This window comes from Lissotriton helveticus, chromosome 1_2, assembly GCF_964261635.1.
Source record: "Lissotriton helveticus chromosome 1_2, aLisHel1.1, whole genome shotgun sequence".
Lineage (NCBI taxonomy): Eukaryota > Metazoa > Chordata > Amphibia > Caudata > Salamandridae > Lissotriton > Lissotriton helveticus.
The window spans coordinates 129148129-129175113 of record NC_136058.1 but is presented as its reverse complement, the minus strand read 5'-3'; the positions used below and the strand labels follow the sequence as shown (position 1 = coordinate 129175113).

General features: G+C 46.5%; 1 long non-coding RNA gene across 1 annotated transcript in view; it reads right to left on the bottom strand.

The window, feature by feature from the left end:
• LOC144807788 (uncharacterized) overlaps nt 1-26985 on the bottom strand; it is a 773993-nt gene that overhangs the window by 381627 nt on the left and 365381 nt on the right. Inside the window, exon 2 of the long non-coding RNA XR_013606447.1 lies at nt 2679-2753. This is a non-coding gene — a long non-coding RNA (uncharacterized LOC144807788). The remainder of the gene's footprint in view (nt 1-2678; nt 2754-26985) is intronic.

The window sequence follows — 26985 nt, the reverse complement described above, 5'->3', positions numbered from 1 at the left end:
TGTCATGTTGGTGTCATTTCTGTCATTGAATTACTCTTTAGGTTTATAAATTGGAGTGGGATTTTTATTGTGCTATGTTTTCAACTTAACTGCTTTTGTACTTCTAAATGGTTTACATGTTTTCTTAAGTTAAAACTGTCTGCTCTATGTCATAGCTACGAGGGGTTGAGCTCAGGTTTAAATTACTGAAAGCTTTACTGGACCTAACAAGAAAAACTGCACTATTACTTGTGGTGGACTACCATCCACCCAAATTAAGAATCCATTTTCTCACATAGAGTATATGGATAATGAAACTTGGTATTGACCAAAGCTTGATTTACTGCTGCATGATTCATATGAATGAAAGACAAAACCTTTTGCATTTTTTTAGTAAAATTATTTCTTTACCTCACCAGTTCGAAAATTCATTCTCATTCCAGCATAAAAAATGCACTCACATATTGAATGCTGATTTAATAGAACTGGTCTGCCTGACCAGAGCCATGCAGATAAATTTGATGTTCATCTGCAAATCACTCAAACAGATGCTAAAACCCCTAAGCAGAGCTATGACTGGCTGTATGCCGATATTAAATGATGAAAGAAGGTGGTAGAAAGAGCATGTTCCATGTTGTTATGTTCTATTGTATATCATACCAAAAACCTAGAAAGCGATCTCATGACCTGCCCAAAAAAACACACCTACACACTATTCCTACCAAGCAGTGCACCGTGATCCACCATTACAAAGGCAGTGGACGATCACAGGACATGTTTGACCAATGGACTTTGGTTGGTAAAGGCCACAAGATTTCGTATGTTATGGTTCTGCTGAAAAGCTCTTTGAAGACACGTAGACATTTTCACCATTTTTACTTTTTGCCTAGACTTAGATCAAGGCTCATATATGTTCCTGGTAGCAGTCCCTCACATTGAGTTGCTCAGAATTGGTTATATCTGTTTCTCTCTAGCCTTAATTTTGTTTTTGTGTGGTTACTAACAATAGCGGTTCGTTGTGGAGGTGCTGCAGGGCACGTGGTAGTAAGCTCCGGCATATGGCCGACCGTAGGTAAGTACATAAATAAATAAATAAAACGTATTACATTGCACGCGTTGCAACGCCTTTTGCGTTGCTACGCACGCAATGTAATTAGTTTTACCTATTTATTTATGTACTTACCTCTGGCCGGCCGTATGCCGGAGTTTACTACCCCCCACCCTGACTCTCCTTCGCCCTGCCCACCGCCCCGCAGCACTCACACTCCGAGCCGCTACTGATTACTAATAAGTCTCTTTATTTTAAAGAACATGGTTCAAACCTAACTCTACATTCTTTAATCAATATCTGTAATGTTGGTAGATGTGTTGAACCTCTTCCAACTATTCCTGAGAGTTAACCTTTGTTTTGGGCCATGATTCTGGTCAACGATAAAATTATATTTTCATATTTGGTTGGGGTGACACTTGAGGTCCTGTTGGGTTTTGCCATAATAAAGATCTTTGAGTTCTGAAGGGAGCCTGTCAGTCAAGAGTATTTACAGCATTCTCAACTCTGGAAATTATCCACTCCCTTTTTGACAATGCAACGCAACTATTTCAGTTTACAGAACAAGCATAACAATATAATTTTTCAGGATCTGACACAAGTAGAGTAATGGAATGTACACCCATTATAGAATAAGAATTGGCAAAGCACATCGTCTCACTGTGGCAAAGTTGTGAGGACAACAAAATTGCCTTTGCAAATGCTTGAGCCTTTTAAAATGTGCCAACATTGGCAAAGCCATAGCAGTGTCTAGCATTGTTAAAAGTATTGACAATAAGGATTAATATGCAACATGAGATGTGTGGTCACATGATATTATGAAATGTGACTACATAATACACATTGAGTCACACAATGTGTCAGCCATTTTGAATCGACAGAAAACATTTGCTTCTATAGTTTTCCATTACTTTGAATCATTTTATCATGGCCGGACAATACCATTGGTTTTGTCAATGCTGACAGATTTTCAATGCATTCCGCTCTGTCTAAGCCAATACAGTTTACCTGAATGGCATGGAGGACGAGGGGCCGGGGAGAGGAAGGAGGAGGGAGATAATAATAAAAAGGGGGAGCACAACTAAACTGAGAAAAGAGTAGCAAAACATCATCCAAGCCAACACAAAGACTACCATCTGGTGTCAAGAGCCACAAGGAAGCACGTGGAGAGAGGAGCAATCAGGTAGAGTGAGGGGTGGCAAGGGAAAGCAGTCTCCCATCAAATACTAAGCAAAAACTGAAAGCAGATTCAGCGGTAAACACACTGCTCTAAAGGAGGGACAAAAACAGCTTAGGGAAGAAAGCCATTGGCTAAAGAGCAGGCAGCTTGGATTGACAAGAATGCCATTTAATCATGAGCAGGGGCAGACATTAAGCCCTTTAAGTACTGGAAGTACTGTATTCAATGATATGCTCAACAGCAAGACCACAGACATGAAGTCTGTAAAAGCCACCCGCACCTGTAATGCACTAAAGTTGCAACTTGCTGGCGCTCTAGAAAATTAACGCACAAATTAATGCTAAACCAGATCATTACTTCTACTTCCTTGCACTAGTTGTTTTTTTTTCAGACATAATTTTACTAATTCTGGACAATGTTTTGAAATTCACAACAATTTAGATTTGTTTGAAAAATAATGCACTCTCTCACCCGTTGTCGTCGTTTCGTTGCTAGACTTCGATTTCAGACAGACACCTCCACTCACTGACCTCCTGAAATGGATATCTGTTAAAAATAAAAGATATTTGCGTAGATCATTAATGTTCTGAAGTGTGTTTGCAAAGCCAACAAATGTTGAATTTTGAGTCTTTGTGAGACAATGAAGGACATGGTAGGAGAGACACCTGTATCCTGCTTATGAGTGAGTCATGTTCACTGGCCCCTGTGCACATACACTGTTTGCACAGCGATCAGAATTCTGAGTTCAATATCTCATCATCAGTTAAATTTCAGCAGGTCAAACGTGCCCGAATTCAATAGGGAATAATAATAATACTTACTGTCACATGCAGATTTTCGTGCGGTACCCACCAACATCCCTTTTATTCCCAAAAACTCAGAACCAGTGCTATTAATGGTACCCAATAAATTCCGAACCCCAGGGGTTTTTTTCTCTACCTATCTCGGAAGCAGGGCCCTACTATATTTGTGACTAGCTTTGTAGGTCCTTTGCATTTAGAAACGAAGGATTCCTACTGTAAAAAGGCTGGAAGTTTTTGTAAAAAATAAAGTCACTGTTAATGGTTAACCAAACAGAATAGCTATTAAACCTTTAAAATGGGCTGTAAATCTAAAGTTGAGAAAATCAGTATTGCTAAATGCCTTGGCTCATTCGTAGAAGTCCTAATGGAACAGTGCTACAAAGAATAGATTTATGGTAATTTCAGCTTGAAAGGGCCATCAGATGAACAGTGAACCAGAAAAAAGCAAGTGCCAGCTCAGACGGTTGAGCTCCAGTAATGCCTGGTGCTTTCAAAAAGAACATCTTTGAATCTTGGCAACTATTCATGTGGAAAACAAGGTCTGTTCTACTCTTCATCACAAGAAACAGAATTCCTCAGACTTATATATGTAACACAAGGTTCCACATTATAGAAAACGCACTCCCAGTTTTTTGCATTCCTAGACACTGACTAACAATGAAAAGGTTTAAATTAGAGACATTTTCTTAATAAAACTCTTTTGCAAGGAATGAGACCTTTTACTACCTAGTTTTTTCCCTCCGAGTTAAGTTCACCTGTCGCCATTGCCCTTTGGAACACAAGAAAGTAATTCAAAAAATTAAAAAAGACAGTGTGTTCTGCATGATGCATGAGAATTCATTAGCCAACCACCGGAGTTGATCTTTACGGAAGTTATCTCCCAGCATGGAGATCGAAAGTAAAGCGATACTTTTAAAGTGCTTGCAAGTGCATCATACATCCTCCTGTAACAAACAGATAGCACATTAAAAGGTAGTTATAATAGAAGCTGTTATCACAAAACGCACCGTGTACGCAAAATATCTTATCTTTGTATCCGGCTTGGCTTACATTAACTCCTGGACCTTCCATTTATTTATGACAATGGAAAAGCTATATCACACAAAACTGCATGTAATTAAAGTTCCTTTCAACCGATGAAGCATCAAGCTGTCAGATGAATCTGTCATGATTTTAGTTGCACGATCTTAGTTTTTCCAACAGAATGACATTTTAGGCAGTTCTGAGGTTACTAGGCAAACTTTAAGGAGGGGGTAACAGAAATAACATGCAACACGTAAACCACATAGTAATAAACATTTTCTGTCATTTACATCATGCTATGTGGAACCCTAGAGCTCTTGCCAAGGTGGACCTCGATTGGTCTCCAGTCACAATTCTGAAAACGAGCTATGCTGACGAGTTATGGGCCTGAAATGAAGGACCATGTCACCTTAGCTCTGCAGTGTTGTAGTGGGGATCATTCAAACTTTTTAGCAAGCGAGTAGTGCTGAAATTCCCATATTGGGTATGGTACAATGAAAATGAATATTGGGTACAATTAGAATTTATACTGGGTATGGTACAATGAAAATGAATATTGGGTACAATTAGAATTTATACTAGGTATGGTACAATGAAAATTTATATTGGGTACAATGAGAATTTATATTGGGTATGATACAATCAAAATGTATATTGGGTACAATGAGAATTTATATTGGGTACAATGAGAATTTATATTGGGTTTGGTAGATTGTTGCTACTTAGCTAATGGACTGAACCACTGGTGCGATCAAAGAGTTTCCAGTACTATATGTCTTATGCCTTATCAGATGGAAGCACATTGGTCCCGCTGCTTCTAGGTCCACATCTCTGAAAGTAACTGGTGGATATGAAACAATGATGATTGGTATCCACAAGTTGGGAGTGGGAGGCCACAGTAGAAAGGGCAAGCATGAGGGGTGATAGTATGAGGAGCAGAGTCCACAATAGTCAACCATTCCATTCGTTTTTAACAAAACCGGTCCCCAAACACATTGTCAACAAAGACACATGAGATAATACAGCTGTTCTGGCTTATCTAATTTTTCAGAAAGCAGCTGCATTTTAAGCTAGTCCATGGGGCTAAGTCACATCTGCAGAGGTCTGGATTTATCCAGCAGACATTGCTGTATAATTCTACAAACATGAGCCAGCTGGTTAATACATTCACAGGTGATATCTCTTTCTCATATTTGGTCGGGTGTTAGAGATATCATTAAAGGTAATGGGCCTACTGCATTGCGTGTCACATAACGGTCACAGGTCTCTGTGCTAAGAGATATAGCTGCGTGGTCAAAGGCGTTTGTTTCAAACCCCTTCTCTAAACTGCAGGTCACAATTTACAATCCAGTGGGTTACACACCGGCTGCAAGAAGCTGCATGAAACCTTGAAAGGCATGAGATTGAAATTTTAGCACAATCTTTTGTTATATTACAGTTAATAAAATTGGTTCTGATGGGTAGTAAAAAACATTATAAAGTGCCAAAAAATTAATTTGTATTGTGTGATTAAAAAGTGGCTCTAAGTATAATAACACACTGACAACAGAACAAACATTCCACCAGAGCAGCTCTTACATAGATAAAGATCTGGACCAAGCTAAAAATACCTGCTAAAATGAGTCTATCACTTAGCCAGTGACATGTTTTTATATCTTTATTTCCGATGAAAGGCTACTGAATCTGGTAGTAAATTGCTAGTGTTGAACTAAGCTCTGTTTGACCTCCAACTGGCCACATGATTGCCTGTAAATTGAGGTATTTGAAAAAGGATAACTGTGCTGGACAGGAAAATAAGACCCCGATATTTCCTTACAGACTAAAGTTCTGTAAGGGGAAGCATACGCTGAATGGGCTCAGGCCTCTCTATATGTGCCTAATTGTCAGCATATTACAATCAGGACTTAGCAGGTAGATTTACCAGGACAGTCTCCCAACTCTGAACTGGCTTACTTAAAGCTGCCAGAACAGAAAACTGTCCGTTCCCACTCAATGCTTTCTTGCAAGACCTCATAACTTAGGGTTTGGTATTCACTGTATGGCTGAAAGGTGGAAGAATGGATACCTGGAAAGGAATGCAGAATGAAGTTAAAACTGCAAACTTAGACCGGTGTGCTAGGGGATGCGGGGGAAACAATCTCCAAGGGCTTGTGAGTGTCGGCCTCCTATTCTGATGTCTCAGGGACACAAAGACTTCACCACCAGCTACCGGGACTCCACTGGTGGGAGTTCTGACCTGCCAGGAGGTGCCTTTTTCAGTTTTGGGGCTCTGGAGGCTGTTCCTGCTGTTAGGACCTGGAAGAAACTTAAAGAAAGCTAGAAAAACAAATCTGACACTGTCAGTGATGCCACCAGTGACGCTGCGACCTGCAGCAAGGCCAGGAGCACCGCTTGTGAAGTGCATGATGCACCCCCCACCTGCACCGCAGCTCCAACGCCCTTCGACGCCTGACGCTGCCTGCAGTTATCAGCCTCCACGACGCCAGTGCTCGCACCAACGTCGTTACCACCAGCTCCTGCATTATGTTATTGAGAATCTGTTTGAATTCCGTGGTGACCTATATAGGCAAACCAAGGGAGTTAGTATGGGCGCATCTTTCGCCCCTACCATAGCAAATATCTATGTGGCTCACTTTGAACAGCAATTTATTTTCAATGAGGTGGCTCCATTTTTTGAGTCTATACTAAACTGGTCAAGGTATATGGGCGATATTGTCTTTATATGGGATGATAATGAAGATACCTTGGCTGAGTATATCATGTGGCTGAACTTATGTGGTTCAAATCTGAAATTTTATTCAGATATCAGCAATTTACATAAAACTTACTGCACGCAACACTTTGTTGTACTACGACAGTTTTCATCCCACGAAACAAAAAAACAGCATCCATTTCAGACAATTTCTTCGCTTAAGGCAAAATTGTATGAAATTGGATGACTATGATTTGAGATCTATTGAGATGAAGAAAAAGTTTCTCCATCGAGGCTACCCCCGTAGGTTAATTAGAGAAGCATACAAACGTGCTAGATTTTATGACCGGCAACATATACTGCAAGGAACAAATAAGAAACAAGATGCTAATCTGGTTTTTGTGACCCGCCATTCGATCTTGAATTAACAAATTTGCCAAATAATTTGTTTAAATTGGCATTTGCTAAATATCAATAGAGCTCGTAGCGAGGTGTTTCAGAAACCAATGTTTGCCTACTGTAAAAATAGAAACCTTAAGGACCTTTTTTTAGATCTCGCATGCCCAATGAGAAATAAGAGCCAATACAGTGAGGTATTGCAGGCATGGTTTCTATTGAAGACAACTATTGATGTGGTACTTGCAAAGAATTGCCGTTGGCAATAAAAGAGAAAGAACTTCTTTTGAATGGACACACTATTGTAAGTAAAGGTACGAGCAACTGCAAAACTAAAAATATCATATACTTACTTATCTGTCCCTGTAAAAGGGATATATAGGTGAGACGTCAATCAATCAATAAATCAATCAAGACATTTGTATAGCGCGCTACTCACCCGGAAGGGTCTCAAGGCGCTGGGGGGAGAGGGGTCCGTTACTGCTCGAAAATCCAGGTCTTGAGCTGCTTTCTGAAGGAGAGATGGTCCTGGGTTCGCCGGAGGTGGATGGGGAGGGACTTCCATGTCTTGGCTGCCAGGTAGGAGAAGGATCTTCCACCGGCGGTGGCTCTGTGGATGCGTGGGATGGAGGCGAGGGCGAGGCTTGTCGACCGTAGCTGGCGGGGGGGGCGTGTAGAAGGTCAGGCGGTTGTTGAGGTACTTGGGGCCCAGGTCGTGGAGAGCCTTGTGTGCGTGGGTGAGGAGTCTGAACGTGATCCTCTTGCTGCCGGGGAGCCAGTGCAGGTCTCTCAGGTGGCCGGAGATGTGGCTGTGTCGGGGGATGTCCAGGATGAGTCGTGCGGAGGTGTTCTGTATGCGCTGGAGTCTTTTCTGTAGTTTGGCTGTGGTTCCGGCGTAGAGGGTGTTTCCGTAGTCCAGTCGGCTGGTGACGAGTGCCTGGGTGACAGTCTTCCTGGTTTCGGTAGGGATCCATCGGAAGATCTTTCAGAGCATGCGCAGGGTGTTGAAGCACGATGTTGAGACGGCGTTGACTTGTCTGGTCATCAAGAGGGAGGAGTCCAGGACAAAGCCCAGGTTGCGTGCGTGGTCTGTTGGCTTGGGAGTGGTGCCCAGGGCAGGTGGCCACCAGGAGTCGTCCCAGGCGGAGGGAGATGATCCCAGGATGAGGACTTCCGTCTTGTCTGAGTTCAGTTTCAGACGGCTGTTCTTCATCCACTCGGCGACGTCTTTCATCCCTTCGTGTAGGCTGGTTCTGGCGGTGGCTGGGTCGTTGGTGAGGGAGAGGATCAGCTGGGTGTCGTCGGCATAGGAGATGATGTTGAGGTTGTGTTGGCGTGCGATGGATGCGAGGGGGCTCATGTAGACGTTGAAGAGGGTGGGGCTGAGCGATGATCCCTGTGGTACGCCGCAGATGACTTCGGTGGCCTCGGATCTGAACGGGGGGAGTCGGACTCTCTGGGTTCTTCCGGCGAGGAACGAGATGATCCACTCCAGTGCTTTCTCTTGGATTCCGATGTTGTTGAGGCGCAGCAGTAGGGTGCTGGGGCAGATAGTGTCAAACGCTGCGGAGAGGTCCAAGAGGATGAGGGCCGCTGTTTCCCCGTTGTCGAGCAGGGATCTGATGTCGTCAGTGGCTGCGATGAGGGCGGTCTTGGTGCTGTGGTTGGTCGGAAGCCAGACTGCGAGTGGTCGAGGTATCCGTTCGTCTCGAGGAAGGTGGCAAGCTGTCTGTTAATGGTCTTCTCAATGACTTTTGCAGGAAAAGGGAGGAGCGAGATAGGGCGGAAGTTCTTGAGGTCGGTGGGGTCCGCAGTAGGTTTCTTTAGGAGGGCGCTGAGCTCGGCGTGCTTCCAGCTTTCCGGGAAGGTGGCGGTGTTGAAGGAGAAGTTGATGATGTCCCGGAGGTGGGGTGCGATGATGGAGTCGGCCTTGTTGAAGACGTGGTGGGGCAGGGGTCGGTTGGGGATCCAGAGTGGATGGTGTTCATCGTGCGGGTGGTGTCTTTGGTGCTGACCGGGGTCCAGGCGCAGAGGGTGGTGGTGGGGGGCGTTGGTTCGGTGGTTGGGTGCTTGGTTGGTGTATTTCGGCGATCTTGCTGTGGAAGAACGAGGCGAGTGAGTCGCAGAGGTCTTGCGAGGGAGTGATGTCGTTGTTTCCGGCGCTGGGGTTGGAGAGCTCTTTGACGATGCTGAAGAGTTCCTTGCTGTTGTGGGCGTTGTTGTCCAGTCGTTCTTTGAATGCTGTCTTCTTGGTGGTGCGGATCAGCTGGTGGTGATTGCGGGTGGCGTGCTTGAGGGCAGTCATGTTGTGTGTGGTCTGGTCGATGCGCCAGGCTTTCTCGAGGGTGCGGCAGTTCTTCTTGGAGTTCTTAAGTTCGTCGGTGAACCAGGAGGCTTTCTTGCTGCTGTGTCTGCTGGGGGGGTCTTCAGTGGTGCGAGGTCGTCTGCGCAGTTGGTGATCCACTGTGTGAGGTTGCTGGCTGCTTCGTTGGGGTCCGTTGTGCTGGCGGGAGGGTTCTGGCTGAGACAGGTGGTGAGCTGGTCGGCGGTGATCTTGTTCCAGTTCCTGCGAGGAGCCTGTTGCGGGTGGTGGTGGGTCGCGGTTTTTCTGAAGCTGAAGTGGACGCAGCTGTGGTCGGTCCAATGAAGTCCAGTGGAGTGGCTGAAGGAGATGTACTTGCTGGAGGAGAAGACTGGATCAAGCGTGTGGCCGGCATAGTGGGTGGGAGTGTTCACCAGTTGCTTGTGTCCGAGGTTGGCGAGGTTGTCCAGCAGGGTGGTGGTGTTGCTGTACTTGTTGTTCTCCAGGCGGAAGTTGAGGTCTCCTAGGAGGATGTAGTCAGCGGAGGGGAGGGCGTGCGGGCTGATGAAGTCTGTGATGTCCTTGCTGAATTGTGTGCGTGGTCCCGGGGGTCTGTAGATGAGGGTGCCTCTGAGTGTGGTCTTGGGGTCGGTGTGTATCTGGAAGTGGAGGTGTTCGGCGGCGGTGAAGGTGTCGTCGGAGCTGGTCGTGATGCGGATGGTGTTCCTGTGGACGATGGCGATACCTCCTCCAGTCTTGTTGACGCGGTCCCTCCGGGTGATCTTGTATCCGTCCGGGATGGTGATGGCGATGTCGGGCGCTGAGGAGGCGTTCATCCAGGTTTCTGTGAGGAAGGCGACGTCTGGTGATGTTGTGTCGAGCAGGTTCCAGAGTTCCACGGCGTGTCTGTGGACGGAGCGGGTGTTGAGCAGGATGCACTTGAGGTCGTTGCTGCTGGTGCTCGGCTTGGCGGGTGCGGTGCAAGTCTGGGTGCAGGTGAACTTGCAGGCTTGGCAGGTGAAGGGTCCGTGGGTGCGTTTCTGGGTGGCTCGGTAGCAGGCGGGGGGTCGGCCGGCATTGAGTGCGTTGAGGGGGGCAGTGTCGTAAGTCCGTCGTGAGGTCTGGTGTCGTCGGGGGTCAGGGGTCCTGGCGCTGGGCGCGGTCCAGGCGCGTACGGGTGCAGACGGGCTGCCTTCGGCGCACAATCGGCGCGCCCGCTGCGCGTACGCGCGGTCTCCATTTAAGGCAAAGTGGGAGGGAGGAACAGCTGGGAGGCGGGAGCGGGGAAAACACAGAAAGAAAAGGGGGCGGGGCGCGATGTAACTGCGGCGGGAAGCGGGGAGCGGATGGGGGGTCACACCAGGGGCACAAGTGGCAAAACGCTACCCTACAGAAAGTAAAAACAGAGTTACAGGCAAAACGCTAACCTACAGAAAATAAAAGAGAGCTACAGTGCAGTATAAAAACTAACCAAAACAGAGACACATGAGGGCAAAAAACGGAGGAAGAACGAGCAGCAGCAAGGGGGCACCGAGGTCAAGGGCGGACCTGAGGTGCTGGGCACAGACTCGCCTACAGCTGGAGGGCCGTGCGGCGTGGGGGTGTCCTGAGGACAGGACACACTCACCTGCGCCGCGCGGTCTCCATTTAAGGCCAAGTGGGAGGGAGGAGCAGCTGGGAGGCGGGAGCGGGGAGGACACAGAAAGAAAAGGGGGCGGGCCGCGATGTAACTGCGGCAGGAAGCGGGGAGCGGAGGGGGGTCACACCAGGGGCACAAGTGGCAAAACGCTCAAGGTTACTCAATGTTAGACTGACTGAACATAGGTCAGCTATCAGAACAAAGAAATTGGCCTTACATATGGTATCACATTTTCTAGAGCATAACCATTCTGCTGAGGACATAAGAAAAAATTCTACCTAAGGCAGGAATCTGTCCAGATAAAATCAGAAAGAAACGTGAGGTGTTTTATATTTTTTGGCTAGATACTGTAAACAATGGCCTTAACTTGGATATACCTTAGGATCAGGCTATAATCTGAGGTATGATCAAGCCAGAGCATGACCTTTGTAGTCTGTCAGTTGCTGGAACTGAAAATTGCTGTTTTATGGAAAAATAGATGTGCATTGTATCTGTTCATTGTTTTATTTATGACGTGTATTTGAATTATACTGTGTTTGACCTGAATTTGGATATACCTTGGGATCAGGTCGAATTGAGACTATAATGTTCTGAATTTTCGGGAATCATGTAATTAGTGATTATATTAGGGCAAACTAGGTTTTCCAACATGCAAGAATATTACAAGGTTTCCCAACATTCAAGAATATTACAATATTCGTGCAAAGTAGGTTTACCAACATGCAAGTACCATTGTGCCATTGTAACTGTGTTTGGCCGCAGTATGGATATCAATATTTGCCCAATTTAGATTTTTTAAAGTAAGTGTGCTCGACATAAATGTGCTCGACATAAATGTGATTTTTATTATTTCTCATAATAGTGAGCAATATTATAGCATGCATGTAAGATTATTAATTACGAAAAGGCATTGCGAGCTTTTGTCGGAAAGCAGAAATTGACATTGCATGCCCCGTTGTATTTAATATAGCTCGGATTATATGGTGATACCAAGTAAAGTTCGTTGTTTGTCTTGTCTGGGTATTCATCCCTTTCCAATATGGCGCGTGCTCTATTAAGTGGAGCGCAGAAACTTTGGGCAATCGCGACTAGAGTCCGTCTTTAACTTTGTTTGAAGTTGCATCCCCTTTTTTTGTCAATGGCTCATAACATCAGCTACGTAGTCCGGTATCCACTTTATTAGCAATTTGACGTTTTTGGCGCGTATATCGGGAGAGTTAAATAACTCTCATATATCGTGGTGGGTTCATTACATCAGCCCCTACATAGAATACGGACACTTGTCATCGTGCGGGACCTCCATGAAGACGCTAGCCTAAGGGGGGCTTGGGGGAGGGAGCCGACCTCCGGGAGGTCTCCTCCCCCGGGCGGTTTGGGAGGGCTGCGAGGGGTATCACTTTAAGAGGAACAGAAGTTTCTAGATTTGGGCTGGTCTAGTAGGACCAGAATAGCCCAATTATAAACTCCCCTCCCACTGCCTACCAGCCACCATTTTAGGTTTGGTGACCTGGTGGCTAGGTGGGCTTATAGCTTTTTTGTGGTATTTAGTGTTTGTGGGAGTTAAGGGAGCGTTTAGTCTGTGGTTCGTTGCTTGTTTTCTTTACATTTTATTATGGAAGACCACAGGGTATTGGAGGCGATGCGCCTTCTTTCTGAGGCGGGTCGTTTGGACCTGCTGGTTGGAGGAGGGCCGGCGCGCCCCCAGCGTCAGGCCTCCGCTGGCGTTTCTGCGGCAGTGTTGGCGTGCTCCCCTCCCATGAAGCGTCGCTCGGTGCAGGTAAGCGAGAGGGGCCGGTCCCGTGTGCGGACACCGGCCCCTTCATTGCAGGCGCGTGCGGCGGCGGGGGAAGGGGGTGCTGAGGGGGAATTCGGCGCTCCCGCAGTTCGCGCTGCTTCAGCGCGACCGGGCCCTGTGGTTCGCCCGCGGTTACAGGTGGGGGCTGGGAGCGCCCCGTTGACAGAGCGCGAGGTTTCCGGGCAGGCGGGTGAGGAGGCGGGGGCGCGTTTTCTGCATGCAGCGGTGCGGGCGGGCCAGGTTTTACCGGCGGAAGCTCCCGCTTCAGAGTTCGTGCCAGTGGCCAAGCGGGGGAGGGGGGGGGAGGAGAGGGAATAAGAAGCGCTCTGCTTCTGACCCCCTATGTGAGCGCCGCTTGGAGCATGTGCTCGTTGGGTCTGCGCGTGGGGCACGCAGGGGTTCTGTTCAGCTGGATGGGGGACATGGGGCTGCCTTGCAGCATGATCGGTCTGCTTCGCCTGTTTTGGAGCGTTTTGTGGCTGAGACTCAGCTGGATGTGGACACAGGCGCTAGATTATTGTTAACACCTTCTACTCGTCATGCTCCAGGGCTCAATGTTGCTGGGGATTTGGTTTTTGGACAGCCTGTTTCCGGGGGTTTGGAAGGCCAGGTGGGTCTGGAGCCCATTGCTGGACAAGTTTTTTCTGCATATGAGGTTGGTGCTACGCAGGGGAATTTAGGTAGTAATGTTGGTAGTCCTTTATTATTTTCTACCCCTGGTTCTTCTGTTGGGGCTGCTTTGTCTGTTGGGGGGGGTTCAAGGGGGGAGGGTGAGTGGGCACAGATGGGTGAAGGTAGTTTTACGCCTGGCGCTGTTGTGGTCCAGGATTCTTCTCGATCAAGGGGTTTTATGTTTCCTGGTTTTCAGGAGGGGAGTGATCATTTGCAGGGAGATGGCAGGAGTGTGTTTCTAGGGGGTCATGGAGCTTTTCATTGTGAGAGTCGTGGGGCGGGCCCTGAGCGTGGCACAGGGTTGGGGGGCCTGGGAAGGGAGGGATTGGACGATTTTGTGAGGTTTTCTCCTCCTGTGGTAAGGTATTCAGGGGCTGTGGGGGTCTCGAGCACGTTTTTTGGGACGTGAGGGGATTTCCAAGCAGGTGAGTGGGGGGCCTATTCAAGGGGATGTTAGGGGTCCTTACATCATGTTTGGTTCTCCTGGATGGGAGCATTTTGGTACGGCAGGTTTGGCACAGCGTGGTTTTCACAGGGATATGGAGGGCCACGAGGGGGGTGCGGGGGCCCCTCTTCAGTCTTCCTCTGCAGCGGCAGCGAGCGGTCACTTGGATGAGAGTGATGGTGAGGAGATGGTAGGCGACTCTCCGATTAGGGGAGTGCCTTTGAGAAGTTGTATTAGGGGGCGTTCTTTGGAGAGGTTTCAGGGGTCGATGGTGGATGCTCATTTACAGAGGCCTAGGTCTGTTTCAGGTGTTGTTTTCAGGGACCCTAGCACACCAGTCCAAACTTTTTCTTTTCAGGATAGGAATAGGTGCGGAGGTCCAGACTTGGCAGGGCGCGGTCCAGTCCCATCACGCCAAGGGGAAGTGAGGAGAGTGCCTAGCGCGGCCCTCTCTGTTCCACCGAGGGATCCCGCCGCGGCTAGCACACGAGGGTCTGGCGTGACCCCGCTGGCCCCAATGAGTAGCAGGTATAGGTGGCAGGCCTTGCCGGCGGCTAAGGAGCTACAGAGTCAACGCACAGGGAGGTACGGGCGCGTACAGTCTGCTCCCCCTCCTGGAGTTTCAAAATCATTTAAATGTACGGTGGTTGATACCGTTTTGGGTAAGACCCGTGGTGATTTGTTGCATACCAATGTCGATTCAGTGGTGTTGGACTACGACGAAGAGAGTCCTGAAGAAGGTGAAGTGCGGGATCCGGAAAGGGGGGTGCCCTCTCATGTTTCTTCTAGTGTGTTACAGGCTCCAGTGGTCCAAAGTCAAGTGCAAGGGAGAAGAGAGCACGGCCCATCGAGTAGGGCGCCTCGCAGACCGGATGCATTGACCTCGGAGACACGGGCGGAGCCATCGAGAGTGGTCTCTCTGTTGCCAGGTGAGCAATCAGCCACACAGGCCAAACCTACGATGGTGTCTGTGGGTACAGGTGGTGAAACCGAAGTGATTAGTGGTGATGGCCGTTTGGTCAAAGGTCGATATGTAAAAGACACAGCAGTTGGTACAGATGATGTGGTAGACGTTACGAACAAGGTGGTAGGTGGTGTTATGGCTGGTGCTTCCAGCAAGGTTAAAGAGCCTGTGGCCAGTAAAGAATTAAAAATCAAGAAACTGCCTTACATGGGGGTTACGAAACCGTTAGGTGCTCATCTCATGTTAAGTACCAAGGAACGAATTTGGAATGGTGAGTATGTGGAACTACTGAAGCTACTCCACAGGGAAGTCCGGTCTAAAGAGGGGTCTAAGGAGGAGGAGTTTGAGCTGGCAAAACGCCCCAGAGTGCCTTTAACTATTGAAAACTGGACAGCTGCATTTTTGATTTATGCCAGTGTATATTGCGAAAAGTTCCCTGAGCGCAGCGTGTCCCTTTTTAAATACATGGACGTCATTCGCAAGGCCCAGATCACCGGGGGTGGTTTTGCTTGGTCTCAATATGATGAGGAATTTAGGGCCAGGATGGCTTGGGACCCGGAGGCTAAGTGGGGGGAGCTGGATAATGACTTGTGGCAACACACAATGGGGTCGGCGTCAGGGGGGAAAACCATTTTTACGGCCAGTGGTTTGCCGTTAGTTTATCGGCCCTTTCAGGGGAAGCCCACCCGGGGAGGGGTGGGGGCCACTGCAACCTTGCACTCAGGGTCTGGTTTCTGTTGGGAATTTAATAGGGGCTCCTGTACCAGGGAGTATTGTAAATTTAAACATGAATGCTCAGGTTGTGGTAGGAAGCACCCGTTGTCCAAGTGTTGGGACAATCAGCCATCGGAGAGTACACATGGAAAGCAAACGGTTTCAGGAACATCAAATACGACTTCACAATTTTCAGGAGGAAGGGGATACAGAGGTGCTAAGGGTGCTGGGTCCAAGGGCTCGTACGCCAGTTAATTTAGAAAGGCTGCGTATTGCCCTCCATGGTTTCGAAGATCAGTCAGCAAAAGTTACACTGTTGGAAGGTTTTCAGTTTGGGTTCCGACTCGGTTACTTAGGTTCTACGGAACGGAGGTGGTCTGCCAATTTAAAATCAGCTTCTGAACATGCCACAGTGGTACAAGACAAACTTAATAAGGAGGTACATGAAGGGAGGATGGCTGGCCCGTTTCACGATTGGCCGATCCATAACTTGATTGTTTCACCGGTTGGAGTTGTCCCGAAGAAAGAACCGGGACAGTTTCGACTGATTCAACATTTGTCATGGCCTGAAGGGTCGTCTGTTAATGATTTCATTGACCCAGAGGCAGTGTCTGTCTCTTACTCTTCGGTTGACATGGCCATGTCACTTGTTGTGACAGCGGGCGCAGCCGCTGAGATGGCTAAGTGTGACATCAAGTCTGCTTTTCGGTTATTGCCTGTCCACCCGGACGATTGGAGCCTTTTAGGTATTCAGTTCGCTGGTAAATGGTACGTGGACAAGGCGTTGCCGATGGGCTGCTCCATATCATGTGCCTTGTTTGAGTGTTTTAGTACTTTTCTGCAATGGTATTTTTCCCATCAGTCCGGTCATACCATGGTAACACACTATCTCGATGATTTTTTCTTTGTCGGATCCCCGGGCTCCGCGGAGTGCCAGAAGGCTCTGGACACATTCCAAGGGCTCATGGAGGATTTGGGAGTTCCTTTGGCTCCCGAGAAAACAATGGGCCCTGCCACTGTCCTCTCCTTTTTGGGTATTGAAATAGACTCTGTAGTTATGTCTGCTCGACTGCCCGAGGACAAAAGGGTCAACATGATTGAATTACTGGATGTGATGTTGTCAAAGAGAAAAGTGTTGGTGAAAGAGATTCAAGTGCTTTTGGGTCATTTGAATTTTGCCTGCAGAGTGGTGAGAGCGGGCAGGACCTTTTGTAGGAGACTGGGCAGGGCTTTGGCAGGTCATCGTTTGCCCCACCATCGTGTTCGTCTGTCTGCTGGTGTCAAGGAGGATTTGAGAATGTGGAAGTTTTTCCTGAACTCCTTCAATGGTGTCCCCTTGGTCAGAGAGGTTGACTTTCAGTGGGATGTACAAATGTTTTCGGATGCTGCTGGCAGTGATGGTTTTGGGCTCTTTTGGAATGGCAAATGGTGTGCGGAACGTTGGCCCGATGAATGGTTGAATGGAGGTCGCAGCATCACTTTCCTGGAACTGTTCCCCTTGTTGGTCGCCTTGACACTGTGGGGGGAGGAATTGGCGCACAAGAAAGTGCTGTTTCGTGTGGATAACATGGCGGTGGTGGAGATAGTGAATCGCCAATCGGCCAGGGACGAACAAGTGTTGAAACTTATGAGAGTTTTTGTTCTTGGTTGTTTGAAACACGATATTCATTTTCGTGCTTTACACATTCCTGGCGTGGACAATGACATTGCGGATGCTCTGTCTCGTTCACAGTGGGGGAGATTCCGTGGACTGGCGAGGGATGCGGACAGATCCCCGACTCCGATGCCGAGTCATCTGTGGCACGTCGGCGAGGTCGGGTCGTTCAATTGGTGGTAGGTTCTCTGTCTGTGTCCACGCGTTCTGCGTATTCCCTTGCGTGGAAGGAATTTCTGGAATCTGGTGCTGTCAGAAGGGAGGATCTGTCGAGTCGGTCGGATGATGTGGTCAACTTTATACTGGACCTCATGGATAAGGGTTTGACCAAAGTAACCATTGCTGGGAAACTGGCGGGGATTGCTTTCATGGGGAAGTTATGGTGGGGCTATCCTCCATCTGCGGGGGAAATTGGTAGAAGGATGCTTGAGGGCTGGGCCAGGGAGCAAGGGCACGTTGGTAGATCCAGAGCCCCTATATCTTGGCAAGTTCTTGCCAGGTTAATTACGGTTTTGCCTTTAGTTTGTTCGGATGATTTTGAGGCATGTCTTTTCTCAATGTTGATGGCGTTCATGTTTTTTGGTGCTTTCAGGGTATCGGAGTTGTTGGGTTCAAAATATAAATGTGGATTGTTTTGGAAGGACGTTTTTTGTTATGATGAGGGAGTTCATGTATGGTTGGCCAGTTCTAAAACTGATCAGACGGGTAAGGGGAAAGGTGTGTGGTTACAGGCATGTGCTCCGAAGCTTACTTGCCCTCTACTGCTGGCGCGGCGCTGGCGTTCCTTTTGTGGGGGTGGCGATGAAGTCCTGGTTTTCCAACATATCAATGGCACCCCTGTAACACCTTATCAATTACGTATGGTTTTGCGCAAAGCGCTACAGCACATAGGTCTCGAAGGCAATATTTATGGTACTCACTCTTTCAGAATAGGTGCAGCCACTGAAGCTTTTCACAGAAATTGGTCTGAAAGGGATATTAAGCGATTGGGGCGCTGGTCTTCTAACTGTTTCCAGCGTTATGTGAGGAGCTCGGCGGAGGAGGCGCATGCGTCATCCTCCTTCACAGGATTCTAACTCTCTTTTCTTTTTCAGGATCCGTTGCTGGGCCTCGCTCCTCGGGGGTAACGGTCTGGATAGTGGGGCATTCCTTTGTCAAGTGGGCCAGAGTCCAGGCAGCGAGGAGTTACTTTGGAGATCTACTTGGTTTCAATGATCGAATGTTTAACGTTCTTTGGAAGGGTAAAGGCGGGATGCTCTGGAGAGAGTTGATCCCTTGTTTGAACAACAACATGGTGGGCGGTGTCTGCCCGGATATTTTAGTCATTCATTTGGGAGAAAATGACCTATGTGCAACGAAAGGTGTAGTCTTGCTGCGAGCTATGAAACGAGATTTAGGCCTCATTAAGGAACGGTGGGCTGGGTCTCATGTTTTTTGGACAGAGTTAATCCCTCGCAGGATATGGAGAGGAGCGGTGAATCCCAGGGCTGTCGATCGGGCTAGGAAGAAAGTGAATTCGGAGGTGTCTCGTTGCTGTAGGAGCCTTGGTTTCAGCAGGATTTCACACAGGGACATTAAGTTTGAGTCTGTTGAGTTCTTTAGGGATGATGGAGTTCATTTGTCCCGTGTGGGCATGGAACTTTACTTGTTGGAGATTCGTGAGGTATTAGCCCGGGCATTGGCCATGCAGCGCTGATTTTCTGGTTTCTCTTTCGCTTCGCGGTTGGGGGGCAGAAAGGGAGGCGTGTCTTCCCCGCCTACCTTTCTGGGTGGCGGTGTTTTCGGGTATCATTACGGTTTTAGGCAGATTGCTGGTTGAGTATTAGTTCGAGTATTTCTTTGACAAGTGCTGGGGTATGTTGGTCATGGTTTGACCGTTCAGTTTTGTGAGGGGTGTCTGCAGGAGTGCAGGGTCAGGCAGGGTTTATGGTTATGGAGGACCTGACCGTTGTTATTGCAATTGTGGTTTGACGAATAAAGTTTTAACGATGACGTATGTTTGTTTAATGACGAAATGTTTTATTGATGATGTAATGTTTTATTGATGACGTAATGTTATAATGCTGTTATATTGTTATTGATGTATTGTTGGGAGCGGGAGGGCTCAAATGTTTTAGGGGTGGGGGAGGGTTCGGGGGGCTGAGTTTGTAGTTATTTATTTATTTAGTGAGGTTTAGTTTTGTAAGGCGTTGCCAAGGTTTGTGTTTGTAATGTGCACCTGTGTCTTAATAAAGCGGCCTTTTACACACACAAACAACTTTTGGTCTACTTTTCTCCCACCCCTCGCCCTCTCTCCCAAGGGGGGCTTGGGGGAGGGAGCCGACCGCCGGGAGGTCTCCTCCCCCGGGCGGTTTGGGAGGGCTGCGAGGGGTATCACTTTAAGAGGAACAGAAGTTTCTAGATTTGGGCTGGTCTAGTAGGACCAGAATAGCCCAATTATAAACTCCCCTCCCACTGCCTACCAGCCACCATTTTAGGTTTGGTGACCTGGTGGCTAGGTGGGCTTATAGCTTTTTTGTCCCACCCTCCCTCCCTCAATTTTTGCTTTAAATGTTCCTCTTTTCCCCTCGCTGCCCAGTTTTTTCCCATTTTTGGGGGTTTTGCTCCAATTTTCTTTTTTAAGTAAAAGGCTGTTTTGTGGGCCACCGGTGTGCAGGGGTTTTTCTCTTGTATTTGTATCCGTCGCTAGACACAGGTGCTGTGCGGTGTTTTTGGGTATCATTACGGTTTTAGGCAGATTGCTGGTTGAGTATTAGTTCGAGTATTTCTTTGACAAGTGCTGGGGTATGTTGGTCATGGTTTGACCGTTCAGTTTTGTGAGGGGGGTATCTGCAGGAGTGCAGGGTCAGGCAGGGTTTATGGTTATGGAGGACCTGACCGTTGTTATTGCAATTGTGGTTTGACGAATAAAGTTTTAACGATGACGTATGTTTGTTTAATGACGAAATGTTTTATTGATGATGTAATGTTTTATTGATGACGTAATGTTATAATGCTGTTATATTGTTATTGATGTATTGTTGGGAGCGGGAGGGCTCAAATGTTTTAGGGGTGGGGGAGGGTTCGGGGGGCTGAGTTTGTAGTTATTTATTTATTTAGTGAGGTTTAGTTTTGTAAGGCGTTGCCAAGGTTTGTGTTTGTAATGTGCACCTGTGTCTTAATAAAGCGGCCTTTTACACACACAAACAACTTTTGGTCTACTTTTCTCCCACCCCTCGCCCTCTCTCCCAATATATCTAAGGTACGGAACATAGCTTAGCTGTAACACATTTGAACCATCGGTTTATGTCCGATAACCTGGTTAGCAAACGCTAATATAGTATGTATGGTTTTTAATCTTTGCCTGCTTTAGGAAATCATGTTATATTTTTTTTTTAAAAGCCGCAACTCTGTGAACTTGAACATCCAGTTTTAGAGACCCCGTGCCACAGATCAATAACAACCTCACTTGCCATTAAGTAAGTTTTCGGTATTAGCCGGTACACAAATGGGCTGAAAATTCCATCTATTTATTAGGATTTGGGCACTCACTGATATTTGGGATCATTTTTTACTATGTAAGCTATGAGCTATCTATGGTGGCAACGATGGACTATTTTCAGATTATTCGTGTTAAATACGGACACCAACTTTTGAACATAAACTTGGTTAGTGGTTTCTCTTTATAAGCAAGTATAGATATTTAGCTATATATGTCGTGATATATTGACAAGGATCTTATATTATCCTTAATTAGAGCCCCTTGTAATTATCTGTTAGGCTCCCCCTTTGTTGCACTGTTGGATGCCGTGTGAATATTGTGGCACCAAATCACTTAGCCGCTTTAGGACTCTTGGTTTATTTAATTATATCGGTTCAACTATCGTCTAATCTCAGTTAGCATGATATGGCAGCCCCCGATAGTATCTAGTTGTTGATAAGATACTTTTTTGGACAAGTAGGGCTATTTTGATATTATATATCTTTTTTAGCCCTTATAGTTCATGGACATACGGAGGTTATTCCCATCATCCGCTGTCAGTGTAAACCACGCGTTTTCTTTCATGAATCCAGTTTACAGATACCGAAGTAAGTGGTATCCTTATCATCGAGTGTTTAGCTACTCTAATCTAATACATGAGTTGTTTGTATCTACAATAATGCTCTATTAGTAAATGGGCAAATGTTGGTATCTGCATTCCGGTCCAAATCACAATTATGAATCACTAGTTGGCATATGTCACTCAACAGATAGATTTCTTTATTGTTCGGTCATGGCACAAATATGTCAAGCTATATATTGTAACATCTAAAGAGAATAATGTAGTGTAAGGGACTGCACATTTAGGGCCTCGAATCAATATGTTCATGTACTGGTATATTTGAATATGTTATATTTTTTTTACTGTTTTTAACTTAGAATATTAAGTATCATGCTACATTTTTTGCACATTGTTCAAATTATAGATGTGTGTCTTGCTTGGGCTTTTGAGCATACACTTCTACTGTTTGTATGTAGAAAGAATCAGTTTGGCATATGGTATATTTTCATAACATTCAGTCATATATGTGTATTATTCTGTCACAGTTCTGTAACATTGTTCTAGGCGCTCATGTATATAATATATGTCCTGTGTAACCACATTGTAGCGGTATGTCATATGTCTTGTTCAGTTCTAGTGCAATGGACGGTTTCCTGATGAAGGCAGCAATGCCGAAACGCGCGTAGTCTACATCTACTGCATTGCCTCCGTAAACTGCATGTCTATCGTATATTATTGATGGAACTTTATATTGAATAGCATAAATTAATCTACATGAATCTTGTTATATGCATGTATACACATCAGATCATGATATCATCTGTATATTCTCTGGGATAAACACATTTTTATATATATAAAAAAAGGAAAAAAATGAGAATCCAAAAGAATAATAATCAAATGTAATAATTAAATTAAATATATTTTCTTAGGCATATGTGTGTATATTTTTGATGATTTGATTGACATCGATTAGTGGTTGCCTAATACGGAGGGACCTAGAACTATTTTTGTAAATTCTTTGACTTAACTAGCTATAGACCTTTACTTAATATGTTTTCTTCTCTACGTTTAGCTCGTTTATTAGATATATAGGGGTCCCCTGTTTTCAAAAGAGCCTGTGAAGAACTCTGCCAGGAGTACAGACTGTTGCGCGACAAGGATTGCCACTTTGCTTGACTGCTGCTCTGGAAGAACTACTTTTCTGCTTTGCTGTGCTGCCCTGATGCCTGATAGGAGGACAGGGACTGGATCCATTTCACCTGAACCCATAGTGACTCAAGGGCTTGCTGGCTTGCCCCTGTTCTGAAGTCTCAGAGCCATCGTAGACTTCCTTCAACTCTGACACAGCACCTAAACTCTGCCATCTGTGTGTCCTGTCCTGCCAATTGGTGCCAATCAAGTCCTGGGCCATTGAACGGTGATTTCTGCTGTCCAGAACCATCAAAATCGATGCAGTGATAATTTAGTGCCAAGCTGAACTGACGTATTGCCCTTCCACGTCGATGCAGGAGCTGATCGATGACATCACTTTGACAGACTGTGTGACTCAATGATGAAGGACAGCGTGGCTCGACGAGGACACATCACCTGCATCGTAAAGGGGTTCGGTGACAGAAAGTATTCACTGCCAGCGCGGATCAGAATCCACACATTGAGTCTTTGATGTTGAAGGTTCCTCCTTCCAAGGTGCTCTTTCAACTGAACTTTGTGAGTCCTGTAGCTGGCCTGCCCTTCATCACAGTTGGCCTGAACATTGGATTCATCCTGGTACAGAGAGACCTCAAGTAACCCCTGAGCACTACTTTTTAATTGAACCTTAAAAAATTCATAAATCCAGTTCTATATCTTGTTTTTTTTTCACTTTGGTCTTGTTTTACTCATAAAAATATAATTTATTTTTCTAACTCTCAGTGGAGTATTTTTGTGGTATTTACATTGTGTTACTGTGTGTGTGTGTTACTCCAACACTTTACACTTGCCTCTTTAGATTAACCTGGCTGCTCAGTGTTAAGCTACCAGAGGGTGAGCACAGGTTATATTTAAGTGTGTATCTTGCCTACCATGATTAGAGTGGTGGTTCCTGCTTGTAGAGGGTGCATTCTCTGACAACCAGAAACCCCATTTCTAACACCTTCATTAAATATTGACAACTCAAATCTGGCGGAAGTCCACAGGTGAAAAAAGTACAGTGTGACATGTAGATTTTGGTGCGGTAAGCTTCGACATCTTCATGTCTTTCTTCACCATTATCAGGCAAAAACTCACAATGTGATGAATTTCGAACCACTGCAGTGTCAGATTGCAAGGATATGTAAAAAATGTCACACCAAACGTCACTGGTAATGAAGGCCTATTATTGGAAAATACACAAACCCTGCTGTACGCAGGGTATGCAAAAATAAAAGGCCCATCAAAATGGACTATATACACTATAGGGTTTCACTCCAAGTACCTTATTTTTCAGGTATACTGGATCACATTACAGCTAATCGCTGTTTCTTTTTCTGTCACAATACTGTGTTCAAAATAAATATATCGTGTATACAAAACAACAAGGGCACCCATACGAGTCAGCACAGGACCTCGGGGAACATATTTTTACAACAACAGTGGTCCCATGCATAAATAATGTAAGAACACCAATGAATATAGACACAATGGAGACTATATTGACTTATGACTTGTCCAGCCGGACAGAGGTCCAAGGATTTTTACTTTTCAAGGATAGAGTCACGCAAAATACCTTCAACAATTCTTTGAAGCAGGGCACAAGCCTGTACCCTAACGCTTACAAATTGGCATGGTGAAGAATAGATCAAGAAATAGAGCAGGGTTTTTAGGCAGAAGCTACAGATTTCTGTGAGTAAAGCAATTTACAGAAATTCAATTAACACCATTACCAGCATATCACATACAGTATACAATTCCAGTATATGGTGTTTAGAAAGGTCGACGGCGTTTCGATCCCATTACCAAATTAAAGGGATCATCATCAGGACAAAATATTGCCTAACCAGTAAAAGCTACAATAGCCTAAAGGGAGACAAAAGGGAAGAAAGGTATATAGAAAACATATTAGAGGATCTGGCAATAGTGGTGACACAATGAAGAATCAGTGACAGTAACAGTCCGATGAGCGGGAGAGGTGTAGTTGGGCTTCAGCAACATGGCAACATGGCAACCAAACTTGATGCCATCCTTGGGTGTGTATCCCCGCTACATGGTCTCCAATGAGCCCTGACTGACATAGCTGGAGTCATGACGCGGAGAGAAGAACACCCGTTCGCTCAGATGACTCCAGCGATACCAGGCGTGAGCTGCCACAGAGACGGAGGCTCATGAACGACATGGTGCGGATGGAGGCGGAAAGGATGGCAGAAATTGCTGAACATCAGAGGAATGTAGCTGGGATCTACCATGGCCTGCAGATCCTCATCATGGCATTGCTGCCACAAGGTGTGGAGATGTTGAATGCTACTGCCCTTACACTATCCACATCTCTGCCCCCTGGTGTGGCCATGCCTCCCTGTGTGGCAGGCCTAACCACTCCGGCACCTGATGTGTCAATGCCACACAGTGCTGCAGAGAGACCACCTCCGGCACCTGAGGTGTCAGTGACACACAGTGTGGCAGATAGACCACCTCCAGCACCTGAGGTGTCAATGCCTCCCTGTGCCACAGCCGGTACAGCAACACCCCCAGGTGGGGCAGGGCACATATCCGGGGATGAGGACGTGGATGGGCTTATGTTGGCGAGCACTGTTGTCTTGTGCAATTGTGTGTACTGTGTCAGCCATGTCTCTGGACTCTGTTTCATATGACAGCTCTGACTCAGATGTGGGACTTGGTCTGCTGCTATACCTACCGGCAAGTGGTTGGAGACACACCGGTGGCAGCAGGTGAGCTATGTGGCCTAGGTGCGCAGGGTCGGATCTCATCTCTCTCTCTCTCTCTCTCTCTCTCTCTCTCTCTCTCTCTCTCTCTCTCTCTCTCTCTCTCTCTCTCTCTCTCTCTCTCTCTCTCTCTCTCTCTCTCTCTCTCTCTCTCCCCCTTCTTCTCTCTCTCTCTCTCTCTCTCTCCCTTCTTCTCTCTCTCTCTCTCCTTTGCTCTCTCTCTACCCTTTAATGTGCACAGGACACTCCCTCTCTCCGAGGCTGCGACCCACGGAATGTGTCGAGGGGAGCCGCCATGTGTCTTAATTTGATTTCTGTGTTGTTTCAATAAAGTTTAATTGTTTGCATCGATAGTGAATGTGTGATGGTCATGTTTGTGCCGAAGCATGCATGTCACCAGTTGTGATTGTGCGACATCAGGAGGATTATTTGGTATATGTTTGGGTTTAGCTGATGTGGCATGACTTTGCCTGTGGGGGCCGGGGCGGGGCTCACTGGGGTGGTGGCGGTGGGTGTTGTTGCCCTCTTGGGTGTCCGGCCTGCATAATCAGTTGCTCCATGGCATCTGTTTCCCTTCCGATGACGCCCTGGGCTCGGCTCCCTATTGTGGTGCAGGCTGCCATCCGACTTTACACCAGGTCAGAGCAGGTGTAAAATTCCTGCTGCTAACTCGCCTTATCGCGTGTTTTGTGTTCTTATCGCCGAACTGTCTGGTCGTTGTGAATGTTGAGGTGTGGTGTTGTGGCGGGTTTTGGTACAGGAACGCCTACTCTGCCTCTCATTAGCTATAGTTGCCAGGGTCCTCTGTGGCGATGTTTTTTGCGACTGCTATCGTGGGAAAACTGGTGCTGTGGGTTGTTGCCACCTGCTTGTGAATGGTGGAGTGAGTTTATCATGACTTTGGCTGCGCAGAAGTGCCATCAATTCGGCAATAGCTCCTTGTGAATATGCCCCCTAGTGTTTATTGAGAAATAACTCCAGAGCTTTGTAAATTAGGACAAGGGGATTTTAGTAGGTGACTGGCACGGAGGTAAATTTAGCATATGGTGGCATACAACTGTTCTCACAAATTCGTTTTGACTTGCAAATCTTTAGCTGTTTTTGGTGTTCTCGATGCTCCCACCTTATAGAAAACTACCTACATCCGCCATCAGACTGACGCAAATCTGGAGTCAACAAGCAGTGATACTTCACCTTGTATTTCCCAGGTGGCTTCTACATAAAAATGCTTTTGTTTGGACCATTTAAACAGATTGATGAGAAAAGGCGTTTAGCACTGCATTTATATTACCTTTAGAATGGCAAAGAGACTATCGCACTTTAGAGCATTCTGTCCTCAGCAGAGCATTCTAAAACACATCCATTACCCTGCATTTTCTCCTTTACCAAAAGGAAATTGATTACGACAAATACTTTAGGGAACACATACGAGAGGATTTAGCGAAAAATATATATTGCTGCCATGACAGTTGTGTTCAGTTCCGTACTCTGCTACCAGGGGTTTTGCTTGTTTTATTTTTGTCGCATTTTCTGTAAACAGTAAAGAAAACCTGATTATCAAAATGAGGGCAGAATCGGTGCTTAATTCGTAAAAGAAGAGGTGTTGGGCCCAAAGTTTTGCTCAGAACACCGCGAATAAGGGTCGGCGTGTGACTACCAATACAGCAAAGTCTTGATATAACCTCACGCCTCTTTAATCCACCACCATCGCTCTTGTAGTTCTTTTTCTTCCCTGCCTTTGTTCTTTGTCCCTGTTTTTTC